The following is a 7,777-nucleotide window of genomic DNA, read 5'->3' on the forward strand; positions in this document are numbered from 1 at the left end:
TCGATCCAACGTTAACACGTCTTTTTATTTTTAGCGGAGTCAGATGTTTTCTTTCTGTTTAGTCATTCTGGCGTGTATGGGCTGGGTGTGTGTGTGTTGTGTTGTTTGTCATAATATTTTTTATTTATTGATATGTTGATTGGGCTTCTTTTAAAAGCCATCTTTCTCAAGGGGACATATTTTTCCCCTGGAAATCACGTGAAAACCTAATTGCTATCATTATTTCCGTTTAGTCCAAATCAAACATTTGTTTAATGATGCAGCAATAAGTTATCTTCTCGGATATAGCAACCCTAAACATATAACAACATATATCTAAGGCCAAGGCAGTAGATTATAGTAAAGACGGTTTAAAATTACTATTGTTGTTATTCATTATCATCATCGGTATTGTCGTTTGTAAATTAGAACGGAGGAAGAAAAACTGAATAAAAGTTGTTACTCGGTTGAAGGATACGTTGATCTTCTTTTGGGAAATGCCTTTTAAAAGAAGGAAGTTTTGGCAACCTTGGTAACCTGTTGAAAAATCTTCATGTACAATATCTTATTTTATATTGAAACCAACTCAACAACACTTGTACCACCCAACAAGGAAGATGCTGTGAAACGCAATGATTATTATAGATTTTGCAGGCGGATACCATTCTAGTAATATTAGTCTATAGATAGATAGATAGATAGATAGATAGATAGATAGATAGATAGATAGATAGATAGATAGATAGATAGATAGATAGATGACCCGATTCATTTGATCTCACACAAGTTTCCCAGACTCACGCAGCGAGTCGCGGGCTTAAATTGAACTTTTGGCTTAAACTTCGCTAGCCACTTCGCCATATTGTGTATTTAAACAAACCAAGAGTTTGACTTTTTTAAATTGCTGTCTTGTTAGGTAAAGCTTTCTGCACTGAACCAGCTAACCCGAATAAAATGTATTGGGCTGAGTTCGTCAAAGAACGCGAGAGAAGAGAACTGATTTTGAAATGGCATACCCAAAAACCGTTGTAATCAAAAAATCAATGAAATCGATTTTGTACCCTTTCATTGAATTCTTGTTTCCAGTTGCACCACTTTGTATCGTAATTCGTAGGCAACATGCTCTGGTTATCATGCTATGGTAATCTCAGCGCTCAACGATCAGCAGGCGCTCATTCCAACTTCTGGGTCGCGGTGGTTTTATGCCGCTCCTCTTTGGCGCCCGAAGCACTGGACGGGACGCCGGTCCATCACAGGACGCACACACACTTGCCGTTCACACTCACTCTGTCACAGTCAATTTTGGTTCGCTCATAAAAATAACACTCCCTTTCAGTCGAATCAAAACACAATTTAAGAAAAAAAAGAGGACGCAGATTTATTAAATTTGACAAAATAAAACACCTCTCGCTGTGGATGTCTCTCGTGTCCATTACTTTTCGATGATAAGCTATTTCAGGAATTCACTTAAAGGAAAATTTACAAAGAAGCTGGAACCAATTAAACCTCAATTAATAATTAATTTGTTTGCAATCTGCATGGGCAGATATTGTCGTTTTGTCTATTTGTCCATTATCGGTTTTGGTCAGTGTGGCAGAGCGTCGGTAATTTGGAGAATAAAATGAATTCTAAACGACACTGTTAGGAAAAATAGAACGAAAATGTTAACTTATTGTACAAACACATGAAAAGTCCTCCAGACTGACGGTTACTCGATTACTCTTTTTTGTGTCGCTTTGGATAAAAGAATCTGCTATGCAAATAAATGTAAATGTAAATTTGAAAAGCTAGAATCTGTTTGGTTTGGGTTAATTTAGGGATACGTGGCATCGCATCTTAACTTTGTGCATTAGTCTCCACATTCATTTTAGAGTACTACTGCAAAAGTAAATTATTAATAATGTATTATTATTATTATTATTATTATTATTATTATTATTATAAAAAGAAGTAGAAGAATCTTACAGATAGATACACTCTTTCAATCGAAGCCAGATTTTCACAATCCGAGAAGAAAAGAAAATGAAAGAAATAATAAAGACACAGGAAATTATATATTTGCCGATAATCTGTTTGTTATTATATAAAACCCCTAAAACAGCAATGAATTAAGGCTGCTGTCGATAATGATCAGTATTAGTATTATTTATAGTATATTAGTATTATTGCTGCTGTTGTTTCCTGCCCTGTTACCCTACTGCTTCGGTTAAGCTTAGTCCCTCGCCACCGTGTGTTGGATTAAGGAGGTTTGAGCATATTTTTTGATTTATTATTATTATTATGATTTACATTCTTCCAGATGATCGTTATAAAAAAAAATTGAGAACCTGTCTATATGCAACAGGAGATATTTAGGTCAATCTGAAACTGGACTCGGTTAAACTGAAACCAACAAATATTGTTATGCTATTTTAGGGAAAATGTCGGTGAATTCAAAGCATGACGTGCATTTTTCGCTTGTTACCAAGATGCTTTTCAAACTGTTGAGATACAATATCGAATAATACGTAATAAAGCGACCTTTTCTTTATTTTTGCTTTCTCTGTCTTTCATCGTTTCTTATTTGTCCCGGATAAACAGCATATAGTCCTATTCTGCAGGCATACGTTCACATTACACGGTTAGTAAAAATGCTCTTGTGAGAGCGATAAGTGACTCGACTTTGCATTGACATGTGCAGAAACAATCGTATTACGAATGTAATATAATTCGATATTTTAAAAATCTATCTATATATCTGTCCATCTATCTAAAGGTGTTTTAAGTAAAAAACATTACTACCATACAACAAACTCGTTTCAAAAAATACATAAATATAAATATCACGAAGATGTCAGAACGGCCAGTTCTCCAACTTTTACAACCCTGGGGGTTCCCGGTCTAGGACGAAGTAGACAGGCCAAAGGAATTTACAACCCTAAAATATTCAGATAACACTCCCAGGCCGTGGGGAAAAAATGTGATCTTTCACAGATTCAGACAGCGCCTATACAACCGCCATAGTATTCCCAGCAAATACTGCCCTCTGTGTTGGTTTGAACGAAAAGGAGCATTTCTTTTTTGTTGTTGTTGTTACGACGCTGGAACGGATTACACACGCAAAACATAACATACAAAAGATTCATTGCAATATTTAGCAAAATTAGCAGCTGTAATTCGTTTACTTACTGTTAACAGTATATTCCAACATGGCTATGCTGTCCAGACCTGGCAAGTAAAACAAGAAAAAGAAAAGAAAAATAAATAAGGAAATTAAATTAAGAAAAAAAAAAAACCCTTAATATAAGTTAATAATTTAGTTCCTCAACTTGCAATTTTGCTTTCCAGTTAATTCTCCATACAATGCTACATGTCTGCTTTTGACATATAAACTCATAAAAGGCTTTGGTGTGCCTTGCCCTGCGCTGCCTGTTAAAGTGTATAATACAAAATGGCCACAGTGACCACAGACAAGCCTTTATTTTTTTGTATAAAAACTTTTATAGTAAAAACCATGTCAACACACCTTATAAGTACACAGACACACACACACACAATACCCCTGTTTCCATACCTTTTAACTTTTAAGTTACTTACTGAGAGTATACATGGGAACTTAAACAGCAGCCTTGAGGATTTGAGTCCACAGAGCTTCTAAAAAATTCTCAGGACAAATAAAATTCCATAGGCACCAAGAGCTTTAGCTAAAGAGATTACAAACGTGGCAAGATGTAGTGCATCTTCTTGTAACATTGATGCCTTATTGCAGTTATTATTTGAATACATGCATACAACTCATCACTTTATTGTGTTACAATTCATAGTGAGTCCATTCACATTTAGTAACTGCACCAAACACTGGACACTGTTGCTGAGCGTTTCATATTATCATTCCCTTTTCAGTGCCCAGTGCTCGTGATGGGCATCATTACAATTTAGACGAGGCTTTCCCATTTGGCAAAGTAATGAGATCTCAAAATAAACTTATCCAATGTAATAATGGGCCAGGAGTTAGAAATGACCTCTGGTTTGCTAGGCTGTTGACAGCTTGCCTCTATTTAAGATGCAATGTTTGATTGACCATGGGAGTTTTCTGCGGGGAATTCATTTTTACTTGATATTTTGACTTTCCTTTACTCTTTTCTTTTTGTTTCATCTAATTCTTCAAAACCTTTAGCACGATGGCCAGGTGTTCTTCCTACTTTATGCCTGATGACTGCTGGCATTGGATAAGCGTGTTAAGAAAATGGATGAAATGATGGATGGATTATTAATACAGGCTGAAGAAAAATTCTTACTACATAAATATTATTTAAATATTATTATAATCCTTTTCAAATAGGTCTTAGGATCTCCATATTTAAATTATTCCTGTTACTTTCAATTAAGGATATTCCATGAGGTGTCCAGATATAGCCCCAACTCTATTTCTCTTGTTCTTTCTTTCTACAATATATAATTATGAGTATTTGTGACTTAATTATTATTTGACTGACACTTCCTTTATCCAAGGTGGCTTAAATAATTTGAGATACAACTGGTTCAATTTATTTTGTTTTTCCAATAGGAGCACAAGCAGGTGAAGCAACTTGCTCATTGTGAAATGGTGTCAGTAGTGGGATTTAAACCCACAGCATCAGAGTTTGAAGACAACTCATCACATGCCTTAACCATTAAGTCAAATAGCTCTTTGTGTTATTCCCTTGTGTTGGTTTGTTGGACTTTGATAAGTAAAAATTTGTGGAACTGTGGTTAACTGCCCAGTATTATATATATATATATATATATATATATATATATATATATATATATATATATATATATATATATATATATATATATATATATATATATATATATATGTGTGTGTGCATTCGTAGTCTGTATATATAAACTCTCTCTCTCTCTCTCTCTCTCTCTCTCTCTCTCTCTCTCTCTCTCTCTCTCTCTCTCTCTCTCTCTCTCTCTCTCTCTCTCTATCTCTCTCTCTCTATATATATATATATATATATATATATATATATATATATATATATATATATATATATATACAGCATATCTAAATCTATATCTCTATGTATAAATAAAAAAAAATCCAATGTCTGTCTGTCTGGATGTATGTCTGTCCACTTTTGGTACCGATTTATTTGCGCGAATCTGAGAGGGAGGCTGTGAGCCGATGGGAGGGGTGTGGGTACCCGGACCACTCACATGCCTGCCTCCATTTGAGTTGGTCTACCTCTCGCCACATGTTGGAGTGCACCTTGTCACCACTTAGCTAGCAATGCTTCTTTGTTCAACAAATATTATCACATAGAGATTGTTAAGGAGTAACGTTTGATGTTTTTGAGAGAGAGATCAGAGCTACTTGTGCTTTAGAGGGTAGCTGCTTAGTGCCAGAGATATCACGTACAGTGGCAACATTTGATGTTAGAGTGTACATACCTTCTGCTTGGCCAAAATTTTCTTTTTAATTGATTTTTAAAGTTTGTCCTGTTTCACTACTACGTGGGCAGGGCCATGGGGGACAGCTAGTGCATGTGTGTATGAATATATATATATATATATATATATATATATATATATATACAGTCAGTCAGTCATAATCCAACCCGCTATATCCTAACACAGGGTCACAGGGGTCAGCTGGAGCCAATCCCAGGCAGCACAGGGCGCAAGGCAGGAAACAAACCCCGGGCAGGGCACTAGCCCTCAACAGATATACATACATACATAAATATACACGTATATATATACGAGGGATGTTTAAAAAGTTTCTGAACTTTTAGTTTTCATTTGAAATGGTGAAGGTGGGAGGAGTAGTAATTGGACATTAAATAGTTGGTATGATGCTGAAAAAATTGCTTCACAAACAAAGGTGACCATGTATAAAAGTGATGTCATTTGTTTTTGAAACTCTTAATAAATGCAGTTAAAAAAAAGTGCAGAAACTTTCTGAATGTCCTTCGTGTGTGTTTTTGTGTGTGTGTGTATATATATATAAATATATACGAGGGGGGACCCAAAAATAACCAGAATTTTGTTGTTGTTAGGTTGGTACTTGTAGTACGTGGTTGGGCCGCTAGGGCGATCTAATTACACTCCTCACAAGTCAGTCTGCCAAGTGCCATCACTCTGGAAGGTTGTGCTTGTGTTCAGTGAATTTTGTAAAAGCAGTTTTGTGCTTTTCTACGATGGCCGATTATCGTGAGCAACGCGTGGCAGTGAAATTTTGTTTTCTTCTTGAAAAAAGTGTTGCAGAAACTATTGTTATTGAAACGGTATGACAAACCTGGACCACCCACCCTACTCACCGGATTTAGCTCCGTGTGATTTCTGTTTGTTCCCTCGGATGAAAAAAGACTTGAAAGGAAGGCGTTTTGCTGACGTCGAAGAGGTAAAACAAGAAACGACCAGAGCATTAATGGGCATTATTTCAGACGAGTTTAAAAAATGTTTCCAACAATGGAACAAACGGTTAGATAAGTGTATTTCCGCCAATGGAGAGTACTTTGAAGGAGACTAATTGTAGTTTGTACAGAAAATTAAATTAAACAAGTTTTAAAAATATTTCCGATTATTTTTGGGTCCCCCCTCGTGTGTGTATATATATATATATGTATATATATTGCCTTTGATTCTTGTAAGTCTAAGCATTATCCTCGGATGAAGGCTCCTGGTAGGGGTTGACAGCTCAGGAATAAAAACTACTTTATGATACAAGATTCATTTTCTCCCTTTGTGGATCTCCAGCTGCAAGTATGCAAACCGTATCACAGACCTTCTCTTCCATATATATATTATATATTATATATATATATTATATTATATATATATTTATATCTATATATACTAGCCGCACCCTCTGGCTCTGCCCACATAATAGTGAAACAGGACAGTGAGAAGGCCCCGCCCTGCCCAGCTCCCAACTCCTGACTTCACGCTTCGCCCTCTTGGCCCGCAGCCTCTGTCTCAGATTAGCGCAAATATATTGCTTCTGCAAGTGAACTATGATTCTTAGCGCTATGATAGAAATCACAAAATCAACTGGAAAGTTCTAGCAGATTATAGAAAAAAACCTGATCTAAATCTGTTAAGTGGTTCTCTTGAGAAAAGCAGACAGACACACAGACAGACAAACATTGAATTATATATATATATATATATATATATATATATATATATATATATATATATATATATATATATATATATATATATATATATGTATGTATATACTGCTCAAAAGAATTAAAGGAACACTTTTAATCAGAGTATAGCATAAAGTCAATGAAACTTATGGGATATTAATCTGGTCAGTTAAGTAGCAGAGGGGTTGTTAATCAGTTTCAGCTGCTGTGGTGTTAATGAAATTAACAACAGATGCACTAGAGGGGCAACAATGAGATGACCCCAAAACAGGAATGGTTTAACAGGTGGAGGCCACTGACATTTTTCCCTCCTCATCTTTTCTGACTGTTTCTTCACTAGTTTTGCATTTGGCTACAGTCAGTGTCACTACTGGTAGCATGAGGCGATACCTGGACCCTACAGAGGTTGCACAGGTAGTCCAACTTCTCCAGGATGGCACATCAATACGTGTCATTGCCAGAAGGTTTGCTGTGTCTCCTGCACAGTCTCAAGGGCATGGAGGAGATTCTAGGAGACAAGCAGTTACTCTAGGAGAGCTGGAGAGGGCCATAGAAGGTCCATAACCCATCAGCAGGACCAGTATCTGCTCCTTTGGGCAAGGAGGAACAGGATGAGCACTGCCAGAGCCCTACAAAATGACCTCCAGCAGGCCACTGGTGTGAATGTC

The sequence above is a fragment of the Polypterus senegalus genome, chromosome 3, assembly GCF_016835505.1.
Source record: "Polypterus senegalus isolate Bchr_013 chromosome 3, ASM1683550v1, whole genome shotgun sequence".
NCBI classification, from domain to species: Eukaryota; Metazoa; Chordata; class Cladistia; order Polypteriformes; family Polypteridae; genus Polypterus; species Polypterus senegalus.